Here is a 26763-nt window from a genome sequence, read left to right on the forward strand (position 1 = left end):
ACACTCCCTCATTTAATCCTCATAATAACCTTCCGGAATCGTCACTACAATCCCCATTTCACAGATTAAGAAAAATGGGGGATAGATGGATTGAATTACTTGCTAACACAAGATTACATAGCAGGAAACCAGCTGAATTTCAAATCTAGAGTTTGCATGACATCAGAGATTACCCACACATTTCCCACTGCTATACAAATTCCCCAACAGTTACTACCACTCACCAATGCCAAGAACTGTGCTCGGTATTTCAGAATCATTAACTGATAGAGTTCTCCCAGCAATTCTAAGAGGTCTTGTTATCCTTATTATGAGGAAACAGTTTGGAGAGGTCTAGTAACTTGATCAAGGGCACACAATGGCAAGGTTGAAAGGTCCAGAGGAAAATTTTCCAGCAGCCTGCATAATTTCATATCAGCAACATTCTTGTGGTACTCTGAGTTCAGTAAATACAAGTATGGACCTATTACTTTCTTAGGGTTTTGCAGTTTTACCTGGGAAATTATCATTATGCTTGGGAAGAGAGTGAAGTCCCCAAAGAACTGATTTTCTTACCTTAAGTGAATAAGGAAATCCCTTTATCACTGTCCATTCAAGACAAAATATCAGGATTATGATCTACTGCTTTCCTAAACAAGAATAAATGACCCTCACTTTTCTATTTCTAAAAGACAAATACATAGGGAGGGTGGGAGGGAGGGAGATGCAAGAGGGAAGAGATATGGGAACATATGTATATGTATAACTGATTCACTCTGTCATAAAGCAGAAACTAACACACCATTGTAAAGCAATTATACTCCAATAAAAAAATAAATAAATAAATAAATAAAAGACAAATACACACACGTGATATAATGTGCCAAAAACTCGGAAAGGAATACACAAATAAGAATAAATGTGGTGGTTTTTTTTTTTTTTAAGTAATTTCCACTACTGAACTAAAGATCCAGCTATAGCAGAGGCTCCTTTATTTGACTGACGTGTATCTTGAATAATATATCTAAGGATATATTATTTTTCCTTATGGGTGAATTTGGTATTAACACCTAAGAATATAATATTTTTCCTTATCAATAAATTTTGTATTAACCTCAGATTAATGTAAAGACAAGTGTTTTAAAATGAAATATTAATGTGGTTTATATACAATCCCACATGCCTCATTCAATTCATAACAACTGTTCAATTACATGGTTAATGGATTCTGTAGCTATGCTACTTTTTATTCCAAATAAAATTATATTATATAAAGCAAGGTGATTTTAAGAATAGATTTTAGGTATGTAAAACTTTGAAAATAAAATGAGAAGGCTGTAAAATCATTACAATAAAGAAGGATGTACAATTATTTTATTTGTGTATGTGTGTTCTTTGCTTCTGTCTGTAAAATGAGAACATACCTTTTTCCAATAAGGCTTTGTATATGTCTGAGATAGCAATGAACCCAATAATATCCTGGAGATTCTCTGCTGAAAGCACATATATAGAGATTCCAAAATATTCACATTAGTGGACATTTCAGAATTGGCACTTATAATATACCACCATAGTGTATGATACAGAATCGAATAACCACACAGATTCCCACACTCTGAAAGAGTATAACTCAAATTCTATTGTGTATTAGAATCAACTGGTGAGACTCATGTTTAAAATTCAGACAAAATTTCATAGAGCAAACCAGAGAAATTCTGATTCAGTAGGTATAAGATGGGTCTTAGTAGTCTTCATTTTTAAACAATTACCCAAGCTAATTCTCATATAGTTGGTCCTTAAACCACACTTTAAGAGACACTGACCCGGTGTCAAAATCCAACAGACCATTTATTAAGGTATGTGTGTATGTGAATGTCATATTTGATTTTGTAAATTCGTTTTAGTAGAAAACTCAAAAAGAGACATGCATCTTTGTACCTTTGCAGTGTTACCTACCCTAACAATTCTCATGTTGATTATTTTCAATCCATCTTAAGAAAAGAGGAAAACTATGTAAGAAAAAGACAAGAAAGTACAGGAAAAATGAAGAGACAGGAAGGGACGCTAACATGAGAAAAAAAGTTTTTGTCTGTATTTAAATCTAGAACAGTGCTCCTCAAAATATGGGCCATGGGCCAGCACTGGGCCATAAGCTGGCTGTTAATCACCTGAGAAAAGTACAGAAATTGAGCCCTTTAGAAACTTTTACAGAAATTTGTCAGAGTAATTTTAAGTCTGTTCAATCTAATAATAAAAATGTGGGCTTATATTCTGTGGATCTTGTTTTATATTCGATTTCATTCTGCTAATAGTTTATTTTTATTCTGACTAACGAAAGATCAGTGTCTGTGATGGATCTGAACGACCATAGGTAATCTGAGAAACTCTGGCATACTCTAGATGGAAGAATGAGCCATGCTTGGTCAGACCAGGGAGCCTCTTAGCCCAGGGTTTGATATAAAAGTGGCTTTCTGTAATATCATTTCCAAAGGTTAGGGGCCAGAAATGATCTATTGAATGACTGTCCGAACTAACGTCTTCATCGTCTCATAATAACTCACTCTGAATCTGTCAGCAATACACCAAACTATGTGTTACGTGAACTGACCAACCATTTTTTTAGATCGTACCACCTCTTAGAATAACATTTTGGTAAAATTTCCTAAAAGTTTACTTTCAACAGCAAAAAGCAGCCCTTGTTTCACTTATGATAAATGTGTATCTTTCAACTTGCAAAGAAATCCTTGAGTTTTAATATTTGAGAATTCAGTGATGAACTTTATCACTTTAGGGTGTAGATATTATATCTATACAATATCTATACTCTGTCTGTGAATCTTTGTTGACACGAAACTATTGCTTCAGGCTATTCTCAAATAGCAGCCTAGCCATCTTAGCATTGGGCCCTATCAGCTAATGATTTTCATGATTTTTGGCAATGAAAACAGTAATAGGAAGCACAAAGTATCAGTACATTATTTCAGTCATAAGTACACAGACACAGATCTCATTTTGCAGTTTTCCTGCCTCCTAGTAAACCTTGAATAATAATTCTTTCTCTTGTTAGAGACCTGCATTCTAAACAGAATTGAAGTTAAATGCTAGACATATTTCTACAATTCCTGGCTCAGGTCAGTATTTCCCTTCATGCCCCCCTGCAGTTGCTACTTTTGCTCTACCAGTGTTGCCAAAAATAACTTTTTCCTCTTCCAAGTTAAACATGGTGTTTATAAAAGGTGGGGATGGAGAATCTGGGAGCATGAATCTGTACACACAACAAACAAACTCACAATAATAGCAACAGCACTCCTAGCTGCCAAGATTTCTAGCCAGGAAGAATGAAAAATGAGGGTTTTTTCCCACTAAATAATTATGCCTCATTTTTAAAAGAGAATAAAGCCAAGCTTTAAATATCCAAGTTTGTTCTGTGATGCTTAAAAGTTATGTCACACACTAAGTTTGTTCATTATGTTTTCTTAACATTTTTTAATCCAATTTAAGACATTTTCTCATGTAGTCAGTTTAGTCAGTTCATATGACTAAGAACTCTCTGACAGCTTGAAGGCAGCACAGAATAGCACTGGTTCTGCAGCCAAAATGGACACCTATTAGCTGTGTGACATTGGCCAAATGAGTAAACTTCTACAAACTTTAACTCACTCATTTATAAAATGGGGATAGGGACTTCTCTGGTGGCACAGTGGTTAGGACTCCGCGCTCCCAATGCAGGGGGCCCAGGTTCAATCCCTGGTCAGGGAACTAGATCCCACATGCGAGCCGCAACTAAGAGTTTGCATGCCACAACTACGGAGCCCACCAACTGCAACTGAGGAGCACCTGCATGTGCCGCAACTAAAGGAGCCGGCGAGCTGCAACTAAGGAGCCTGCCTGCTGTAACTAAGAACCGGTGCAACCAAATAAATAAATAAATATTTTTAAAAAATTTTTAAATAAATAAAATGGGGATAATAACAATGTATAACAAGCATGATTTTGAGAGGACTGTAAAGCTACATAAAGCAAGGAGACAGTGTGCCTGGCACAGAGTATTTACTCACTATCAGTAGCTCTCAGATTCTAGTGTTGTCTTTATTCTCAATAGAGAAGATCTAAATCATTGGACTATTTGGAGAAGTTTTCAGAATTCTACTTCTGTGACAAATATGAATACTAAGTAGATTAATGACAGTCCACCAAGAAGGCAACTGGCTAGATGAACTGACCTCAGAAGTCACTTGGACCTAGGTTATCTAACATGATTCAACCAGGCTTATATTCAGTACTTTTATTAAAATTCAAGTAACATTGTTGGAGAAAAAGAATTGCCTTTAACTAAAGAAATTATAATTATGTTAATTCTTTTTATTGTATTACATACATTTGCTTCAGCAATCACTTTGGGAAAGGTTAAGTGGAGTAGATAAAACTAAAATCATAAGACATCATTGTAAAAATAGATGGCATTCATCCAAAATGCCTTTCCTGGAACAAATTGTTACAACTTGATTCACTGCCGCCCTTCCCTACAAAGCTATATTTAAGGATCTGTAAGCATTTCCCTTATAAACTGCTATCATCAGGATTTGTAATTTTACCTTCTAATCTGTTTTAGAGTTTATGTTTAAACAACTCAATCAATCTTAAAAAAAAGCTATTGTTCTTTAAATTTAAAAACTTCCTTCAGTAAAGAATAATAGTACAAGGTTGGGGGTCGGGGGCAACACCAGAAAAGTAAGGATTATTTTACACATGAAAAAATGGTTTAATAGGCAAAATAATATGCATGTTCAAGAAATACATGCCACCAAAGATTATATAAATTCAGTGGTCATTGTGTCATGATCTGTAATAATTAGAAACTAGATTAAGTGTCCAAAAAAGATAAATAGGTAAATTATGACACAACCATATTACAGAATATTATGTAGTCATTACACTATGTTCCCAGATAATTTTGAATGACATGGGAAATGGTCATGATATAATAAGTGGAAAAATGTACTGCAGAGTTATATGTATAATATGAGCTTAATTGACCTTAAACATACGTATGAGATTTATAAAAATAAAATTGTAAAAGGAATATGCCAAAATGTTCAGAGTAATTATTGCTTGGCAGGAAGACTTAAGTGTTCCTAATATTCTTCCATATTTTCTACCTTTTTTGTAATGAACTTGCATTACTTTAATAATCAAAAAAGAGAGGCTTCAACCTGGCTTAGTGTGACAGAGAAATACAGAAACAGTAATAAATAAAAAAATAAAGTTTCCCTTGCAAACCTATCTATCCTGACACTTGAAAATATTACTTACAGTGTGGATTTATTAAGTACTCATTTAAAAGGAGTTGTTATTTATCAAGTGGAGTTGGCCAAAAAAGTGACCTTGTAGCTAATCACACATTATCAATAACCCATATGTCTCAAGATACTAAAAAACACAAGTATCATCCATCATAAGGACACCTCCAGGGGACCAAACTCAAGATGCAAACTCAAGATACATCTGGTAAAGGAATTGTAAAAAAAAAAAAAATTGAAGCGAAAGATGTCACACAAAAACTAGTTTGAATCTGAGTTTAAAATTGTATTCAAAACTCCAAGTACTGAATAGTCATCAACTCAAAGAGATCTGCTCCAAATGGAATTATGACATCAATTTAAATCAAACATAAATACCCAAAGAATTCAGATTCCCAGGCTATTTCAGGGTCTCCAACTTCCACTGTAAACACAGGCCCGTGTGCGTGAGCACGTGCACACACGCCCCACACACAGAAAAATCACAGTACAATCAACCATTGTAAACATTCATGACCATAAATATCATTTCCAGTTTCTCTTTAAAGAAACCTGAATAAATTCTACCAGAAAAACAAGTTTTACATTTTTCATCAAGATGACATTGTTTAATACTTATATATCCATTATGTATCAGCTACTATGCAAAATATTTTCACATAAGCTCTTTTTTTCATCTTGTCCTCTTATACCACTGTTAGAAAATCTGGTCCACGCGGATACAGTCATATCCAATCCCCTCTATCAGTCTATGTTATCTGAGATAAGGACATAGAAGATACTTTATTAATCTTCATATTCCAAAAATTATCCAGTTCTGGGAAACATCCAATACATGTTTTTGATTAAATGAGTAAGAACAGAATCTCTATCCTAGTTTTTATTTCCCTCAGACTTTACTTCAAACATCATAAGTGTGAAGCACTTTATAACTTACTGGTCTCCAAATGTATGTATTTAGGAGCAACCGTTAAAATTAAAATTTGAAGAGATACTAATACTGGAACAGACACAAAGCCACATCTAAATAATCCCCTTATACTGACAAGTAAATATGAACAGTCTGACAACAAAACATAAATCCAAATAGTTTTCATTCTTTAGGGGAAAAAAACATAAAAGTTACAAACTCTATAAAAACTACTCTTTGAAGATGTTCAAATTTCATAAGCAGGCCAAGGAAGTTTTAATAACATTACCCTCTAAGTCAAATGGAAACCAACTTGGTTGAAGCTACACACTTAGTTTGTGCCAAGGAGAAGTAGCTTGGACATTCCTGATAAAACAATGAATAAATTCTTAGAACCTTGAAGAGAGAGAAAGAGAGTCTCAAATATAACCTAAGAGGAAACTTACATTATGGCCACTTTTAATTCTTTATGTGCTTAAGTTTATATACTTGGAACAACTGCATTCCCTATCTAAGCTGGTAAAAATTATCTTGGTGTAGATTCTTCTAAATGGCATCGGAATAGTTAATTCACAAATGAGGCAAAGCTTCCATTTTACAAATTGATCATGCAGTAACAACTGTAACATCTGAAAGGGCTTAGAATAAGCTTTTCTCCCCATTTCTTGCCAGTAGATCAAGTCAATAAGACTAAATCAAAAGTAGAAAATGTGGACCAACCAAATAAAATACAAAAGAGAAAAAAGGAAAGAAAATGAAGAAGAAGGATATTTTTTGTTGGCACAAGTCTACTTGGATGCATTCTCACATAGCATTTTTACAATTCTTTAAAAGCAGTTTCCATTGCTAATTCTGTGTTCAGATGACTTTACCACTCATTACTCTGAGAGTAGCAAGTCACACATTCCTCCTTTTTTGGGTTGTGGGTCAGTGAGACTGCCATAAGTATAGCAGAGCAGTTAAGAGCCCAAGGTCAGGAGTCAGATTGTTCCTGAGGAGCAAGGAGAGAATATAGTGAAAGAAACCACACAAAAGGGACTTCCCTTTTGTGGTGCAGTGGTTAAGAATCTGCCTGCCAATGCAGGGGACACGGGTTCGAGCCCTGGTCCAGGAAGATCCCACACGCTGCAGAGCAACTAAGCACGTGTGCCACAACTACTGAGCCTGCGCTCTACAGCCCACGAGCCACAACTACTGAGCCCGCGAGCCACAACTACTGAGCCCGCGTGCCACACTACTGAAGCCCGCGCTCCTAGAGCCTGTGCTCCGCAACAAGAGAAGCCACCACAGTGAGAAGCACGAGCACCACAACGTAGAGAAGCCCCCGCTCGCCGCAACTAGAGAAAGCCTGCGTGCAGCAGTGAAGACCCAATGCAGCCAAAAATTAAAAAAAGAAACCAGACAAAAATGAAATACTCTATATAATTGGTTTGTACAGTATGAAAGCAGGCAAAACCAACCTATAGTTTTACAAGTCAAACCCAAGGGGAATTATAACTGGAAGGGAACATGAGGATGACTTCTGGGGTGCTGAGAATGTTCTATATCTTGATCTAAGTGGTAGTTATAAGAGTGTGTACATATGTAAAAATTGATTATTCTGTATATTTAGAATTAAGGCACCATAAGGACCTTCCTAAATATGTGCGAATTCCCAAAAAGAACAATATAAAAGGCATGACTAATGTATGGTGTTAGAAGTCAAGACTTTAAGTTGCCTTTAAAAAGGGATGTGACTGGGGGGACTTCCCTGGCGGTCTAGTGGTTAAGACTTCTCCTTCCAGTGCAGGGGGTGCAGGTTTGATCCCTGGTTGGGCAGCCAAGATCCCACATGCCTCACAGCCAAAAAACCATAACATAAAACAGCAGCAATACTGTAAAAAACTCAATAAAGACTTTAAAAATGGTCCATATAAAAAAAATTTTTAAAAAGGGATGTGATTGGAAAAGGCAGGAGAGGGACCTCCAGAGTGATGGAAATACTTGGTTTCTTGATCTGAGTGCTGTTGCCATAAATGTGTTCACTTTGAGATAATTAAGCTGTAAACTTATTACTTTTCTTTTCAGTATGTATGCTATACTCCAATTTTTAAAAAAGTGGAGAGGAGGTACCGCTCTATATTAAAAGTGCCATAATAAATAAATTGTTTACTGAATTTTGTTTTAAGCAAACCAACTGATTTTTAAGAAAGTGCAATTTTAATGTTGGATAATACTTGTGTATTATAATAAAGACATTGTAGTTGTATAAGAAAATGCCCCTATTTATTAGAAGTTTATAGGGATGAAGCAGTTCTCACGGGTGGCCACTGAAGTCTATGCTAAGTTAGCTTAGTGGTCAGATAACAATTGGACAGAGATTTGTTTAAATGTCTTTGGCCAGTAAGTCTCCCAGCCTTTGCTAATGGGCTCTACGTGTATGATGGATCGCACCTTCAACACTCTAGCAGCTTAGAGCACTGCAGCTTACACTTCCTGCTTGCACAAAGTCTCAAGATCAGTGAGATGAGAGAAATGAGAGCCTTCTCAGGTCTTTGCTGGGCATAACACAGCCCTACATATGTGTGTGGCCTTCTAGAGTCCCTAGAATATATCAAAGTTTTTCAAAGTCCTGCATATTATCCTTTTACATTTTTTTGGCCAGCCCTTTGTGTGCCCCAAGCAGTACTGCCACCTCAGGCAGCTATGATGCAAAACAGTTGCCAGTGATTATTTTTGACAAATGTCTTGGAGATAGGGCTATTTGCACAGAGCAAGCTCTGAGCCACGTCAAATAAAGAGAAATCCCATGATTGGGGCTTTTCCAGGGGCTGCCAGACATGTCAAGTAGTGACAATTCTCTAAGCATGAGGCTTTTGGGGGATCTGGGAACACATTTTGCCTGTGTTTGTGGCTATTAAGTTGTTGATTTTCTAAGCTACCATGGTCACAAGGCTCTTGGTTTTCAAAACTACCGTGGAGCTGGGGAGAGGGAGATAGAAATAAGGTAAGTTAAAATACCATAAAGCCAAAACCTGCTATTCTAATTGAGATTCAACTGTTTCTTGAATAAATGCTCCTCCTGTACTTAAAAGCATTCTGATGATTTCCAGAATGCTGAAAAAGTTAATTTTGAAAATTAGGGGTTTTCCTATTGGACTTCCCAGTTCAACTAGCTGCCATTTTCAATAAGCATTTATGCTTAGAGCATGATACTCAGGAAAGTCAAGAGTCCCTTACAGACACTGTTCTGTGACCACAAACTTCACTGATAACATGGTTATCATGTCACTGATTCTAAAAATCCGTTCAGCAAAAGTCACCCCTCCTACTGGAAAAACAATTAAGTATAACATGCCCTTCTGACCATGTGGGCTATTACAGTAGTTTCTATTAAAGTTTTATTTTCATTCACAATGCTTTCGCACCTTAGTTGTTAACAAGTTGTAAATCAGTAAAGAAAAATAAACTAAATGTCCATACAAAATTCTCACTAAAAATGAATCAACAATGGAATTTTCAAGGTGGTCACTAGTTTCTCATAGTGTAAGGGATTGTAAAGGGACAGGTTCTGGGCTATTAATAGGCAGAAAATGTTTCTTATGTCAAAATAAGTAAAAGCAGAGAAGTTCTGGGAAGTCAGGAAGCAGATACTTACCTCCTACCAGGAGGGCAAAAGTTTCCCAGAAACCAGACCCAGCTGGGGTTGGAAGGGTCATTATGCTAAGGCTCTCTGTAAACCATGATTTGGAAGCTTAGAGTGAAATAAAGAAGTGAGCTTTCCTAAACTGCCAGGAGTGTACCACCTAATGCAGGGCATGGCCAACATTAGTTCTTTAACTAGTTTAAGCTGAAATAAAATTAAACATAATATTATACAAGACAAAACAATAAAGTTCCTTAAGAGTTAAGATCAAAAAGAGGTAAGTGAATGAACCACAATAATCCCCTTTATGGTTAGGAGCATACCTTAAAATAAGCTTTTCTTAACCTCAAATCCTTGGATCCTTAAAGGTAGATTTTTGAAGATGCTAAAATCCATAAAATAGTAAGCAAACTTTATATGTATGTATACATTTTGTTTTTCCTGTAAAGAGAGCCCATAGCATTCATCACACTCTCAAAGGATTAATTATAAGTCCCATAACAGTAAATGTATCACAAATTGTACCCAGCAGCATATTAAAAGGATTGTACACCATGGCCAAATGGGATTTATCTCAGGGATACAAGAGTGGTTTAACACACAAAACTCAATCAATGCAATATACCACATTAATAGAATGAAAAGGGGAAAGACATTTCAATTGATGCAGTAAAAAAAATCTGAAACAGTCTAACCCTTATGACAAAAATACTTAACAAACTAGGAATAGAAGGGCATTTATGAAAAACTCACAGCTAACATCATATGCACTGGCGAAAGACTGAAAGCCTTCTCCTTAAGATTAGGAATAAGACAGGGATGTCTGGTTTTGCCACTTCTATTCAACACTGTACTGGAAGTTCTAGCCAGAGCAATTAGGCAAGAAAGAGAAATAAAAGGCATCCAAATTGAAAAAGTAATAAAACTATCTCTATTCACAGATGACATGATCTTATATAGAAAATCCTAAAGAATCCACAAAAAACTATTAGAGTTAATAAATGAATTCAGCAAAGTTTAAAGAATGCAAAAATTAGTTGTATTTCTACACACTAGCAATAAACATGCAAAAAGGAAATTGAGAAAGCTATTCCATTTACAATAGCATCCAAAAGAATAAAATACCTAAGAATTAATTTAACCAAGCAGGAGAAAGACTTGTACACTGAAATCTATACAACATTACTGAAAAAAATTAAAGAAGACCTACAGATTCAATGCAACCACTATCAAAATTCCAATTGCCTTTTCTTAAAGAAATGAAAAGACTGATTTAAAATTCATTTGGAATTGCAAGGGCCCCTAAACAGCCAAAACAATCTTGAAAAAGAACACAGTTGGAGGCCTTATACTTCTTAATTGGAAATTTACTACAAAGGCTACAGTAATCAAAATAGCATGGTACTGGCACAGGGATAGACATGCAGACCAATAGAATAGAAATAAACCCATATATTTACGCTCAATTGATTTTCAATAAGGGTGCCAAGACTGTCTAATGGGAAAAGAACATTCTCTTCAACAAATGGTTCTGAGATAAATGGATTTCCACATGCAAAAAAATGAAGTTGGACTCCTATCTCCCAGAGGTTGCAAGGAACGAAGTTGGACTCCCTTTCTCTTAGAAGAAAACACAAGGGTATGATTTCGTGACCTTGGATTTGGCAAGGGAATCTTAGTAATGGCAACAAAAGCACAAGCAATAAAATTAAAAATAGATAATTTGAACTTCATCAAAATTAAAAACTTTATCTGCAAATCATGTATCTGTTAAGACTCTAGTATCCAGAATATATAAAGAACTCTTACAACTCAACTACAAAAAAGATAATCTAATTTTAAAATGGGCAAAGGATTTGAATAGACATTTCTCCAGAGAAGATATACAACTGGCCAAGAAGCATATGAAAGGATGTTCAACATCATTATTCATTAGGAAAACGCAAATCAAAACCACAATGAGATACTTCATACCTACTTGGAAGGCTATAATAATAATAAGTATTGGCAAGGATATGGAGAAATTGGAGCCCTCATACATTACTGAGAATGCAAAATGGTACTCCTGCTGTACAAAAGTCTGGAGGTTCCTCAGAAAGTTAAAGAAATACCATATGAGCTAGCAATTTCACTTACAGGTGTGTAAGAATTGAAAGTAGGTATTCAAACAAATAATTGTACATGTATGTTCATAGTAGCATTACTCACAGAAGCCAAAAGGTTGAAAGAACCCAAATATCCATCAACAAGTGAATGAATAATGTGGTATATACAGAAAATATAATGGAATATTATTCATTCATGAAAAGAAATGAAGTACTGATAGATGCTACAACATGAAGGAAACTCAAAAACATTATCCTAAGTGAATGAAGCCACTTTTAAAAGGCCATATATTGTATGATTCCATTTATATAAAATATCCAGAATAGATTAATCCATAGAGACAGAAAGCAAACTGGTGGTTGCTGAGCTGGGAGTAGGGGTATTGGGAAATGACAGCTTAGTGGCTGCGGAGTTTTCTCTTAGGGTGATGAAAATGTTTTGGAGCTTGATATATGTGGTGGTTGCATAAAATTATAAATAACTAAATGCCACTGAACTACTATACACTTTGGTTAATTTATGCTATGTGAATTTTCCCTTAATTGAAAAAAATGAGTAATTGCATTAATTATATACATATATATAATTTTATACATTATATATGTATTCAACACAGCATTATTTATTTGTAATAGGAGAAAACTGGAGAAAATTTAATCTCCATCAGGTGTACCTGTTAATAAATTGTTACATCTCAACAACAAAATAGTATGTAAATATGTAAGAATGGGACTCTATGTATTGACATGGAAAATCAGAAAAATACATTAAGTGAAAACAGTCTAGGTGTAGAAGGGTGTTATTTTGCTACTTTTTATAGCACAAGAGGGGGAAATATTTTTAAATATGTGTTTGCATTTGGCTGTATATATGTATGTATGTATATGTGTATACATATGTATACACACATGCACTAGAATATATAGCCACCCATATACAGTATATGGAAACTCTGAAAGGATAAACCTGAAACTAATAAGCATTGTTACCTGTTGGGAGGAAAGGAGAAATCTGGAAATGCAGAAGAGGTTAAAGGGAGACTTTTTCCTTTGCATTTAAAGAAACTTTTGAGCCATGTGACTAAATCACTTAGTTCAAAAAAGGTGTTTGTTACGTGGTTATTCAAATATGGCCAAAGACTCTATGATAAGATATTTTAACACAACTATTTTAAATAAAATTAGAAATTAGAGATATTTTCAAATTTTACAAATCACTGTAGTCAAGAGAGAGTTGATGAAGCCCGAAAGGATGGAACGAGAGTCTGTCCACGTGATGGGGCACTGTGTTCTCTGCCTGGTAGCAAGAGATGCTTTGCCTTCATTTATAAATAATCTGGCTTTAAAAAGAGACCTATAACCATGGACTCATAGGGAAACTGCGCTTCCACCTTGCTTCACAACCACAGTCCTAAACCAGGGTAGTTGACATGATCCCGCTGTATTTTAAATATGTAATTGGCTTCAATATTAAAGAATTATATTGTAGATGGTAGCGGGCCTATAAGTAATTTTTACTTTATTCTTTATATTTCCTGTATTTTCCACGTTTTTCACTGAGCTTAACCTTAACGATCAGGGATAAAACTATATATTTTTATAAGACAGATAACTCTAGAGGCAGTATGGAGGAGGAACTGTAGCAGGAAGAGATTGGCAGCAGGAACCTCAGTCAGAGTGCTGGAAAGTACGGGGAAAGATGACAAGGATCTATATAAAAGGAGAGGCAGTCAGGGTAGAAACAGGTAACATGAAGAGGTGAAAGGACCAGGTTAACTGGATAAAGTAATGAAGAAAAATTTAAGAATAAGTCTTAAATTTCCGAGTTGAGTAACGGCCACCAGCAGTATTAGAGAAAAGAAGAGGTGGGCTGCTTGCAGGACCAGGGATGGAGGCAAGTTCAGTTTGAGATTAGTGAGTTTGAGGAGTCTGGACCCATTCCGGCAAAGATGTCAAGTCAACACTGGAAATACAGCAAAGGCACTCAGAACCAGGAGGAGGATTGGCGAATTAGGTGCATGGACGTTAGTTGAAGCCGTAAGAATGGATGAAATTGCTCAGAGTTCCAAGAGCAAAATTAGAAGAAAATGGGACAGGATAAAAGCTAGGAGAACACCAGGATCTAAGGTGAAAGAAACAGTAAAGGAAAAAGTAGAAATAAATGTAGGCAGGTAACTAGGAAAGAATGAACTTATTTTCAAGAAAGAAAATGTAAGATCAACATCATCAAATCCTGCAAAGATTAAAGGATAAAGCCTGAAAAATGTCATTGCATTTGGCAATAACAAGGTCCCCAGTGAGTTTAGTGGGAGCAGAAACAGTTGTGTTGGACTTGGGAGCTAGACTGGTGTGGGTTGTGGAGTGAAATGGAAGGTGAGTATTCCAACCATTCAAACCTAATCATTCACACTGTATATACGCCATTCATTTAAAATCTTTAATAAGTGAGACTGGAAACTATATTCTCTTTTTATCTGATGGCCAAAGGTTAAACAGTTTAGTACAATGGTTAAATATATTCCCTGTGTTCAAGTCCTGTTTCTATCACTTACTGCTTGTGTGACTTTGGACAAACAATTTTACACCTCTGTGCTCCAAAATCCTCATTGGTAAAATGGGGATGGGAACTGTACAATTTCAAGACATTGTTGAGGATCAGATGAGGTAACTCATGCAAAGTAACTGGCTTAGCGTCTGCTCACTCAAGATTCAGATGTTATATTTCCTAACTCTTCTATCTGTACAAAACCAAAAAGAAATTAAATCTGGATCTCCCCAACTGAAGTTCTGATTATTTAAAAATAACAATCTCATTCAGGACTACTCATGAAGCTTTCTCATTCACTGGACGATGAACATTCGTTGAGCCTCTTCCATGGGCCAAGTACGGGCTGGATCCCAGGACAAAAATGATTAAGGTTTGGTCCCAACTCTCACAGGCCAGAGGAGGCAATGGCTACATTGAAAAAAAATCATTAATATATATTTCTTTGTGTTAAAAAAAAATCACAAGTTGGCAAGTAAAATTACAGAAGAGTTATTATAAGGGTTACTTTTAAGGGTTGTGAAGAAGCAACAAGAGAATACAAATTTATAAGTATTTACACAGTGAAATGGTGAAAACAACACTTGAAATACCCTGCTTTAGTACTTCTTACAGTCCTTCATTACAATGTCCTGAGCTAAGATTAAAAAAAACCACAATGCTAAACTGCCAGTTGATTAATCTCTTTTGCATGCTTTATAAAATATTAATCAGTTGTTCTAAATACCTGTGTTTAATCTGTTTTATTCTTCTCTGTATTTCTTAATAACTTCCTGACGTTAACAATAAGTCTCCTGAGTCACCTGTTGGCTGGTTTCTTTTTTGTACCCCATATGCAATAAATCACATGTAATCTCATTAAGATGTAAAAGCCTTCTCTGCCTTAGAAATAACAGCTCATTTACTTAATCAGAATATAAAAGCTATAGTTACTTAATGAAGAGTATTCAATAAACCACTGAAAATGGGATTAAAGCAAATCTTTTAATATGATCTCAGTAGAGAGAAATGAATGTTTCATCCCGTAAAACACCTTCCTGAGATCCTGTATCGTTAGTCACCCCTCTCCCCTAATAGCCTATAAGCTGATACGATAACCTGCTAGCAAAAGAGCACTGTATTCACCTGGGTAGGACTCCAAAGACTTAGGCTGCAGGTCTTAGAAGATCATTTTTGTGATCTGGGACTAGTTCTTTAATTTCTCTGGAACTTCAGTGAAGGAGGACTGAAAACACCTGGTTCAGTTAGTCAAGGTTGTCAAAAAAAATACAAGAAAGTTTTTACCCAAGTGCTCTTCAAATTGTCAAGTGCAATACTAATGTGAAGTATTTTACTGAAATGTAACTCACCTGCATTAAAATACCAGCTTTAGTAGATGAGTTTTGTTTTCTTAATTACTTATTTCAAATTAGTCCAAAGGAAACTAACCTGATTGGAAGCCTATCTCTAAATATCTATTAAATATGCTTCATTTAATATAAAATACCTCACTTAATGTGGAAAATGTCAGGACAATGTAGAGCTGTGTATCCTGAACTTCTTCCCACTAATATATACAAATGTGCCACCTCCACCCCCATCCTCAAAACTTTTAGGAAAGAAGAAACACAGGTTATACCCTTATGAAGAATTGGACTAAGGAGAAAGTAGAATGACAAAATTCATTCAACAATTATTTACTGAGTGCCTACTTTGTGCCAGGAACAATTCTAAGCCCTTGGGATACATGAGTGAACTAAACAAATAAAAAAACTCTTGTCCTCATGGAATTTACATTCTAGCAGGAGATGGAAGGGAGAGATAGACAATAAAGAAAAAACATAAGGCAAGTTAGAGAGGGTATTGGAAGGAGTAAGTGTTTTGGGGAAATAGAACAGGTTAGAGGCTCCAGAGGAGGAAAGCAGGGTAGACTCCATTCAGAAGGTGACATTGGAGCAAAGAATTGGGTAAGGTTGTTGAGTTGGTCTCTGTGTTATGAGCACAGAGAATGAATGTGCAAAGGCCCTAATGCAGAAGCTTGCCAGAAAATGCTTGAGGAGCAGCAAGCAGATAAAAGGAAAATTTTGAAGATTTAAAAGGAACAGAGATACACAAAACAGAAATAGACCCACGGACACAGAAAACAAACTTACGGTTACCAAAGGGGAAAGGGAGGGAAGGGATAAGTTAGGAGTTTGGGATTAACACATACACACTACTATATACAAAATAGATAACCAACAAGGACCTACTGTATAGTACAGGGAACTATATTGAATATTTTGCAATAACCTATAAAGGAAAAGAATCTGAAAAAGAATATATATATGTGTGTATATATGTATATATTATAACTGAATATATATATAACTGAATCACTTTTTTTGCTGTATACCTGAAACTAACACAACATTGTAAACCAACTATACTTCAATTTAAAAAAAAGAAGAAAAGGAACAGAGAAATTAAGAGCAATGTAAAGAAAGAGACCAACTGTCTGAATTGGCTTTTCCTATAGTCATTGTGTACGGTGTTGATTTCTCTCAGTTGGTAAGCTGGGCACCCCAGCATTGCAAGTTAGGAAAAAGGCAGGAAAAATCTCCTTTACCCTCTGTGTTCTGAATCTCTTTTCAAGCAAAATGAAGACCTCAGGGCCAAGACAATCTCCTTCCTAGGCAGTGTTTTTCAAATATGACTCATGAACAGATTCCTTATATAAAAAGAAAAAAAATTCTGGCATGATTCCTAGCATAGATACGTTATTTTTGTTATAATATTAAATATATACAAATGTATAACTAAATGCCAATAGTGCCAAACAAATTTATAAAACAAAAAACAGGCATTAAACACAAGCAAAACTAGAAAACAAATAAAATTCTCATTTACTGTTACTGATGATGGTGTTTGCTGGAACTATAATGAGCCCCTAACACTGACTACTAACAGCGGAAGTTAGTTTGAGTTCATCATGAAAATAATGCACGATGCTGGGTGATGACTCAGTTCTTCTCATTTTTCTTTATTAAAGCTACTGTGAAATCTTTGTTTTGGGCCCTTTCTTGGCACAAGTACATCATCGACATATTAAACTTACCTTTTATCTTTCTCATGGTGACAGCAACATTTAAGCACAAATGTTATAAACTGATGATCTCAATGAGTCAGAATATGTTTAAATACTTTGGAGGGATGATCCCTGGAACAAAAACACAAAACTTAAAATTCCTTGTAAAAAATACACCCCTGAGAATACGCTTACATGTGTCCAGGGATCGGGATCTTGTGGCCGTATTTCAGCCAATAGTAGAGAAGAGACCACTGAGGTGTGTGTGGTGTGCGACACAGGAAAGAGAATAACAGGCCAGATTAGAGCATTTGCCTTCTTTGCTGTGACTTGGGGGATATCATTTGGCAACTTCCTTATTTCACTGAAGAGTAGCAGCAGTAGATAATTTGTATCCAATTTGAAGCCCTCGTTCCTCTTAAACAGGGTTTATGAACACTGAGTGATTAAGAACCATTCCTTAAAATACAATTTTATTATTCTTACTGTACAAAAAGGTCATTTTCTAAAGACTGATTTTTTGCTTTTTCATGACTTTCTTTAGGTATATGGATTTAACGCTTTATATAATGTGTACTACCTGTCATCCATTGTTCAGGGTATTTTATAAATATAAATTAATTTAATCCTAACAGCAAACCTATGACTTAGATGCTATTATTATTCCCATATTATGAGGGTGAAAACGGAGGCACAGAGGGACTATATAACATGTCCATAGGCACAAAACTGATTAGCAGCAGGGCCATGATTCAATCCAGATGCCTGGCTTCAGAGTACATGAGCTTCACTACCATGCTATGCTATCTTATATTTACCTGTGGGCCTTAAACATACACCTATTTTCTTTTTCCTTAATGTATTTATAGCATCTAATCATATGTATGATGTTCAATATATAAGAAACCTAGAAAAAGGTAATGAGGATTGAATTTTTCTGGGTATCAAAAGCAAAATATTGTGGCAGTTTTGCAGAAGTGAAACCATTAGGGTTACTGGATGTGTTTACTTCTCAGACTCGAGTCACTATCTACAGAGCTGCCTTTTGATTATTATGTACGTTTGCTTTTGTTGGCAAGCAAGACTAGCACTGGGGACGTGGCTACTGCCACAATGAACAGCGCCTCTGTGAAAAGCTCAGCAGAAGTATAAACCTCTCTACAGGATAACCTTTACAGGCAACAGGAAAGCAACAGTTCCTAGAATTTGAAGCACAGATTGGTACATAATAAATTGTGATTGAAGTGCAATCTGTTGTGAATTAGTCACTTTATGGACCATTCGGGACAAATTTTTCACCTGTGACTGGTTCTCTCTCCATACGGCACAGTGACTTCATGCCATTAACTGAAGAATATTCCATGCATGAAGTTAACTACCGTATTGCGAAACTGTCTATTGCTGGAAAATGGATGTTCTACCAAGAAGCCTTACGGAGAGATATTTCCTTAGTGCAGCATTTTGTAAAGTGCATTTTGAGAAACCTTAGTGCTTTAAGAAGTTACTAGGAAAGGCGGCCGCTGGTCAAGTAAGAGTAGAGTGTGATGGGCTCTACACCGCCCCTTAGAGGTTCACAACATGAATTAGCAAGTACAAAGGTTCCCAGAAGCGTTCTGACATCCATGGTGGCTTAAACTGACTTGATCAGGGGACCCTTTATCACATATACCTACAAACAGCTGGGGATTGTAGTTTGAGAGACTGTGACTTGGTGAAATCCCCACTATTCCGGATCTTTCTCCTGGCTCTGCAAGAGGTTTGATCTTGTCAGGCTCCTAGGAGTTACTCAGAATCAGAAATGCAGATTAAGTTGACAAAGAAAGGTCACTTGATGGGGGTCTAATTCTTGCATCCTCTGACATTCTAGGAAAACTCCACAGAAAGCCAAATTACAAGTTTGCTGGGTATCAAGAAATCAGAAGTAGGGGAACAACTTCAGATGTTTAAAGGTCTCTGGCTAATGTCATCGGACACATGCACCTCTGGCCCTTGGGACCACACAGACTTCATCCTTGGGCCAGCACATCCTCTCCCTGGGCAGTGATTGGATGGACACTGCCAAGGACTACACTGCTCGCTCTAAGCTTCTGAGACTCCTTCTGATTTTTCATAATCTCTTTGGGATTTTTCCAAACCTTGGGTCTGTTATAGCCAGGGCTTGGAATAATAATACTTATATACTCAGTTCTTCCTTGATGTCAGGTGTTTTATGAAGTACATTTTATTCATTAGATCTTATCATTTTCCTTACAACTCCATGAGGTAGACCCTACCATGGCACACATTTTTTCATGAGGTACCTGAGACTCAAAGAAGTTATGTAGCTTACCCAATATCACAGAGAAAAAGTGACCAAGCCTAAATTTAAATCCAGGCCACCAGTTTTTGGAATCCATGCTCTTCACTAGCTACTTCAATGATTTAAAGACTTGAGAACTTTGCGAGTTCTTTAAGATGACTTGGCATGATCAATATGTCAACTTGATAGGTTAATTCTCAGAGGAAATTATTTTTACACTCTTGCCAGAACTCCTTGTACTCCCCCAAACTATCCCATATCATGACTTCCCAGCAGCCACTGATCACCTCTCAAACTGAGCAAGAGAAGTCACTGCATGGAATACTAAACACACTAGAAGTGACCCTGAGCAGGGTACTAGTCTCTTCTGTGCCTTGATTTTCTCATCTATAAAACAGAAATTACACTTCCATTAGTTCATAACCTGACAGGGAATGCATTTTCCTGCAAATGCATTTTCAGCCTCCTGGGGGAAATAATGCCATCTAAAACCTTGTTGTTTTTTTATTAATACAACACTCTCCTACTTAATGCCTGTTGGGGCCAATGCATTCACTGTCCTGGAAACAAATACACATTGCTATAAAACCAGTTACAGTAAGAAACAAGATACTCCGAGATAAGTAGATTAAAACTTCACAACAGGCAAGAACGTTGTTTTTATTTGTGATGAATGGGCCAAGTATTTAGACAAGGAATCTTCTGATTTGAATTTTGTATGTTGTCTAGGAAATTCTGCAGGGTGATATCCTTACACACATTGGCATTGGTGCTGGATTATCTTCCATTTGCCCCACCCCTACCCCTACCCCCTCTGTGCCTCTTTCCACTCTGCTCTCTGCCCTGGGACACTGACTTGTATTGACTGCATCATTGAGCTCCTTTTCTTTCAAGATTGCAACTGGATTTAGCCAACAGGTAGTACCAGCAAGAGACAGAAAGGAGGGAGAAGAGGAAAGTTGGGACATTAAACCCCCAGTCCTAAACATATAGCTCTCTTGCAGGTTATATAGCTCCTGCCAGGTGACCCTCTCCACCTGGCTCTCTCTGTCATCCAGATTCTAATAACGGTCCCCTCTTCTTGCATCTTCAGGCCTAGGAGTGGTAATGGTATCCACTCTGCTGATACTAGCCATGTGTCACCCCTTGTGATTTCCCTTTGCCCTGCTCATACCCTCGTAAATAGTCCCTGTATTAAAGGCTCCTCAAATTACCTAAACTGAGATGGCCATCTGCATTCTTCATGGACCCTGACTGATACAGCACTCAAACAAGAACATTCTTGTGCCATTTTTGTACTGAATTAATATTGTTCTTATTATAATATTTCATGTATGTTTTAGATTGTAGGATCTCACAATTAGAACCCAAAGGTTTATCAAGTGTAATCCTATAGAGCTTCCATTTTTTGAAGTTTAGGTCTTCTATGCTTTCTCTCTCACACTGCACTTAACTCCTTGGGACCAGAATAAGGAAGTACGTTTTCTAGCCCCAGATATTATATCAGTTTCCTAGGACTGCCATAACAAGGTATCATAAACTAAGTGGCTTAAGACAACAGAAATTTGTTCTCTCAGTGTTCTATAGGCAAAAAGTCTAAAATCAATTTGTTGACAAGATCATGCTCCCTTGCCTCCTCCTAGCTTATGATGGTTCCTGGCAATCCTTGGTGCACCATTCTAATTTCTTCCTCTGTTTTCACCTGGACTTCTCTGTGTCTTTGTTTTGTCCTTTCCTTTCAAGGACAACAGTCATTGGGTTTAAGACCCACCTTAATCCAATACAACTTTATCTTAATTATATTTGCTAAGATCTAATAAGGTCATAGTCTGAGGTTTCAGGTAGACACAAATTTTGGGAGGACGCTATTCAGTCCACTACAGATATGCTATGTACAATAAATTTGTCCAAATAGTTTTTCTTTTTAGATTCAGTTTTCTAATCTGTAAAATAGATCATATTAAGATTGGTAATAGAATAGAAAAAAATGGAATAATATTGTTCTCCATCTCCTAGTCATGCTAATTACTTACACAACTCTTTCCAGAATGAAGCGTCAATCTTACTAAACATAGTACTCTGTGTAGCTTCTACTATTCAATTTAGGTAGGCATGTAAGATAAAACCTATTTTCTGTGTCAGCGCTATGTGGTCTTTAAGAATCCTTCTGGTTCTTTGATTTTAAGCTTTAAACTCATTAATTAAAATGCTATGTACAAAAGCTTAAGGAACTGTGTTATATAAAAGAAACTTATTCTTTTAATAGTAAATATTCAAGTCAAGAACTTAGGAGAGAAGATTTGTTTGTTACTTTTTAGTCAGCAATGGAACACAACATATTCCATCTTCTAAAATGTGAGAATAATGGTTTATAAATCTAGGAAGTAGGCACAGTTAACGGAAAAGTATGAATCATTCCCCTTAAGAAATAAAATACAAAAATGCCAAATGCCACCCAAATGTTTCAGAAATATTGCTGGAAAACATGAAAGAAATACAAAAACAATAGAAATTAACACTGAAACAGCAATAAATAAATAGAGAAAAGGAAGACATGAAAATATCACTCTTTGCATGCAAAACTTTTATACACCTAGAAAACTATCCCAGAAAAAATTATTACAGATAATAAGAGTGACAAATAAGAATTTGTTTTCTATTTCTCTCATTACCTAAGGTATAAGACAAATTAATTAAAGGGAAACTAAATTCTGCTGTACCTTGGCTGAGAATAATATACTTTCCTCCATCATTTGCCTAAACCTGGGGCTGGTTTTGCAACTTCAGTGAGTCAATAAGCACTACCCCACTAGTTCATGACAAAGTTCAGACCATCTAGAAGTAGATACAGGAGCCAGACAGATGGATGATTCATCCAATATCCTGGCCCAGAAAGGCCAATTAACTCGCCCCAGATCATATAGTTAGTTAGCAACAGAGGTATATCTAAACTCAGGTTTGTATGATTCCAAAACCCAATACTGTATACCACAATGCCTCTCTGAGAGGAAAAAAAAATGAATTTGCAAATATTCTTTTTTAAAATGTTTGCCACTCAAAGGGGAAAAAACAGTCTTTTGAACAAATGGTGCTGGGAAAACTGGATATCCCCATATGGAAGAATGAAGTTGGACTATTACCTTACATCATATACAAAAATTAACTCAAAATGGATCAAAGACATAAGCATAAGAGCTAAAACTGTAAAACTCTTAGAAGAAAACATAGGGGGAAAGCTTCATGACATTGGATTTGGCAACAATTTCTTGACTATGATGTCAAAAACACAGGCAACAAAAGAAAAAATAGATAAGTTGGATTTCATCAAAACTAAAAACTTTCGTGTATCAAAAGACGCTATCAACAGAGTGAAAAGGCAACCCACAGAATGGGAAAAAATATTTGCAATGTTAAGGGTTTGATATCCAGGATATTTAAAGAACTCTTACAACTCAACAACAAAAAAACAAACAACCTGGTTTTAAAAAACGTGCAAAGGACTTGAATATACATTTCTCTAACAAAGATACATAAATGCAATAAGCACGAAAAAAGATGCTCAACATCACTAATCATTAGAGAAACGCAAATCAAAACCACAATGAGATACCACTTCACACGCATTAGGATATCTAGCATCAAAACAAAACAAAACAGAAAGAAGAACTCATATGCATTGCTAGTGTAAATGAAAACTGATACAGCCACTGTGGAAAACAATATGGCAATTCCTCAAAAAATCAAACAGAGAATTACCACATGATCCAGCAATTCCACTTCTGGGTATGTACCCAAAGGGACTGAAAAGAGACCCGAACAGCTATTTATGCATCCATGTTCATAACAACATTATTCACAATAGCCAAAAGGTAGAAGCAGCCCAGTGTCCATCAACGGATGAATGGATAAACAGAATCTGGCACACATAATGGGATATTATTCAGCCTTAAAAAGGAAAGAAATTCTGACACATGCTACAACATGGTTTGATCTTGAAGACATTACGCTAAGTGAAATAAGCCAGTAGCAAAAGGACACATTTTGTAGGATTCCACTTATATGAGGTACCTAGAGTGGTCAACTTTATAGAGACAGAAAGTAGAATGGTGGTTCCCAGCGACTGGGGGGTGGGCAGTTTGCATGTCTAAATAAAACAAAAAATATACAAAGATAATCAATAGGTAGAAGTAATTGAGAAGTTTATAATTCAAACTACAGAAATCGTTTTTAGATAAACACATATGGGTCAATTCTCAGGGTCTCTTTACATAGTGATTAAAGAAAAACTACCCAGGACTAAAAATAGGTAGTAAATTATCACATGGAGAAGAGTTCTGAAATGCCATTTTTAAAGATTTACTGAATATCTAGTAAAGGAAATAAAAATAAACATGTAAAAACAGGCATTCTTATACATTTCTTGTTGCAATGTATAAGACTGTTTCGATCTTCTAAGGAATAATTCTTAAGTGTTCAACATAAGCTATAAAAGTATCCCTATTGCTTTCTCCTTTTTGAGAAATATGCCCCAAATTAATACCCTTAGATACTTAGATTCTTGCCTACAGGCAATTTTTTAGTGGTAACCAAGCTGAATGTTTACAGAGGTAAGAAGGAAACAAGCATGAGTAAAAGTGGCCTGGTTAGGACTGTGGCAATGTCCCTGAAGGTTCCAGCAAATTACTGTCTTGTAGATAATAAATATATAGGGTTAGGTTTTCACATATTCCAATTCAAAAAACAACAACTGCCTTTGTGGAGCCTTCTACATATGGAAGAATGAGAGCTATTTACAGTTTGACGTGTCAGAGGAAAGACATTATATTGTGCCTTCTACTCCAGAAGAACAAATGAAGGTAAGGCAGTGCTTGATATGACTCAGGTACCAGAGAAATCTCACTTCTGAAAGTAGGCCTTCCACTCCCTTCCCCAAGAGCTTACTGACATTCACTTCCTGGAACCATTGTGTACCTACCCCACTTCATACCAACTCGATGACCTGCATCTACACACACAAATAAGGACCTGGATTTGTCAATTCTTAAATTCTTTTAATGGGGAAAGCAGTGAACTGCGAGGACAGGAGTGAGTTTGGGTTTTGTGGCTTCTTTCTATTATTTTTTTTAAAAAACATATTCTGTTTATGCTTAACAGGTTTGCTAGCTCTCTGCACAACTTCACAGGTAATAATAATGACAGAACCCCCTTCATCTCCCACCAAATAGCAGTGATCATCATTAGTTGTGAACACTCAAGGCCCTTTTCCCATTTTATTAAGGTGCTCAGCTGCCAAAATCTGTTTTCCCTTGGAAGTAGTTAAATTCTTTAGGTTATGGGTCTCCACTGACTTGCTTAGCTACCATTTCCTTCCATACACACCAAATTTTTCAAATGCTTCCAATGTAGAGTCCTTTAAAACTCAACAGAATGCCTCCACACCACTGCCTCACTTGCCTCATCTCCCTCACCTGCACCCAAAGATGTTCATGGAAGGGCTGTAAGAATAAGAACAAGTCTTCGTTTCCACAAAGCTCTGACAATCCTGCAGAAAGCATGCCCTTCCTAAGGTACATCAGCGGGAAGTGGGGTTTTCTTAAGAAGGTGTAGGTGTTTTCAGGCAATCAAAGGGGAGAAGGAGACATAAAAGGGGGAAAAAGTGGAGATGGTGGGAGTGAGCAGCAGGGAGAGAAGAGGATAAAATGGCCTGGGAAGTCAGTATGTACCCCTGTGAGTAATGAGGGAGGACACACTGTCCTGGAAGGAACCCTGGCTAGATGAGGACTTTGAATTTGACGACGAAGACTAATGGTGAAGTTAAGGGTTTTGAAGACATAACAATATGGCCAAGTCCTTGGGGAAAACACCATTTTGATTATGCGTGCAGAGAAACAGACATCTAGCAAAATGTAGCCAGTTAAATAAACATGTTTAACAACTTCAAGGAGGGGAATATGTTATATAATTAACATAGGTAGTTGTAAAAGAGATATATAATTACTATAGCTTAATAAATTGGGTGTTTCTGGATAAGGTAAAAGACATAGCAGTTAAGGTTTAGAAACAGCTTGGATATGAGAAGGGAAAAGAAGAAATACCCCTAAGGTGTCCTTTTTCCAACGAATCAAATCCCACCTATTCTTCAAACTCTACTCAAATCCTCTATGAACCTCTATGAAACCACCTCTGGCTTCCAGTCCAAAGTAGAACCTCTCTTAAACGTGTAATTTACTATCCACACCACTCATTTCTCATCTAATCATACGCCCCTGTATGCAGATATGAATCTCTTGATAGCTTGTACTCCATATCTTGTCTCCCCAGTGAGAGTAAAGGGTTTATGGTATTCTATAGATTCAGGTGCCCAATAACTCCAAGAAGAAGTAAATTTTAAAAATGGAGATAGAAGTATGGCTAGCAAACCAACATATGCTTACAATCCCATGTTATTATTTTGTTTCAATCAGTAATGGCATATTGGCCCAAAAATCCATTCTTAATCTCAAAATGACAACTGCATTCAGGCCTCAATAGCTCTAGAGTTCCTCTCAGGCGATGGTTCTTAACTTGAGCATGCATGCTCCAGAAGAATGCACGGGTATGCCGGGGACCCTCCCAGTCCTATTACAAACATGGAACATAATTTTATTCAAAGATTTGAAGAAGAACGGGGAGGGCTAAGTAACATTAAGTAATCCAATTAGTAACTTTTAAAAAGCAATTCTATATGAAAACATACATTTCTATATGAAAACAAGACTTCAAATAATTCCATCCCAGTAGCAGACCACTTCGAGCTATACTTTCAGAGGCCAATGTTACTTAACCACTGCTATCTGCAGTAGGAATTCTCTGGTGAAAAACTCTGGGAAGCACTATTTTAAGTTTCCACAAAACAGAGAATGAAGTGCCAACTATAAGAATAGCAACTCACTGGTGCAGCCACTATGGAAAACA

The 26763-nt window shown here is 36.4% G+C and overlaps 1 protein-coding gene across 7 annotated transcripts in view; it reads right to left on the reverse strand.

The window, feature by feature from the left end:
- HECW2 (HECT, C2 and WW domain containing E3 ubiquitin protein ligase 2) overlaps positions 1 to 26763 on the reverse strand; it is a 415090-nt gene that overhangs the window by 187623 nt on the left and 200704 nt on the right. The gene's annotated exons all lie outside the window — the stretch shown is intronic.

This window comes from Balaenoptera physalus, assembly GCF_965194825.1.
Source record: "Balaenoptera physalus genome assembly, chromosome: 6".
In the NCBI taxonomy this organism is placed as follows: Eukaryota; Metazoa; Chordata; class Mammalia; order Artiodactyla; family Balaenopteridae; genus Balaenoptera; species Balaenoptera physalus.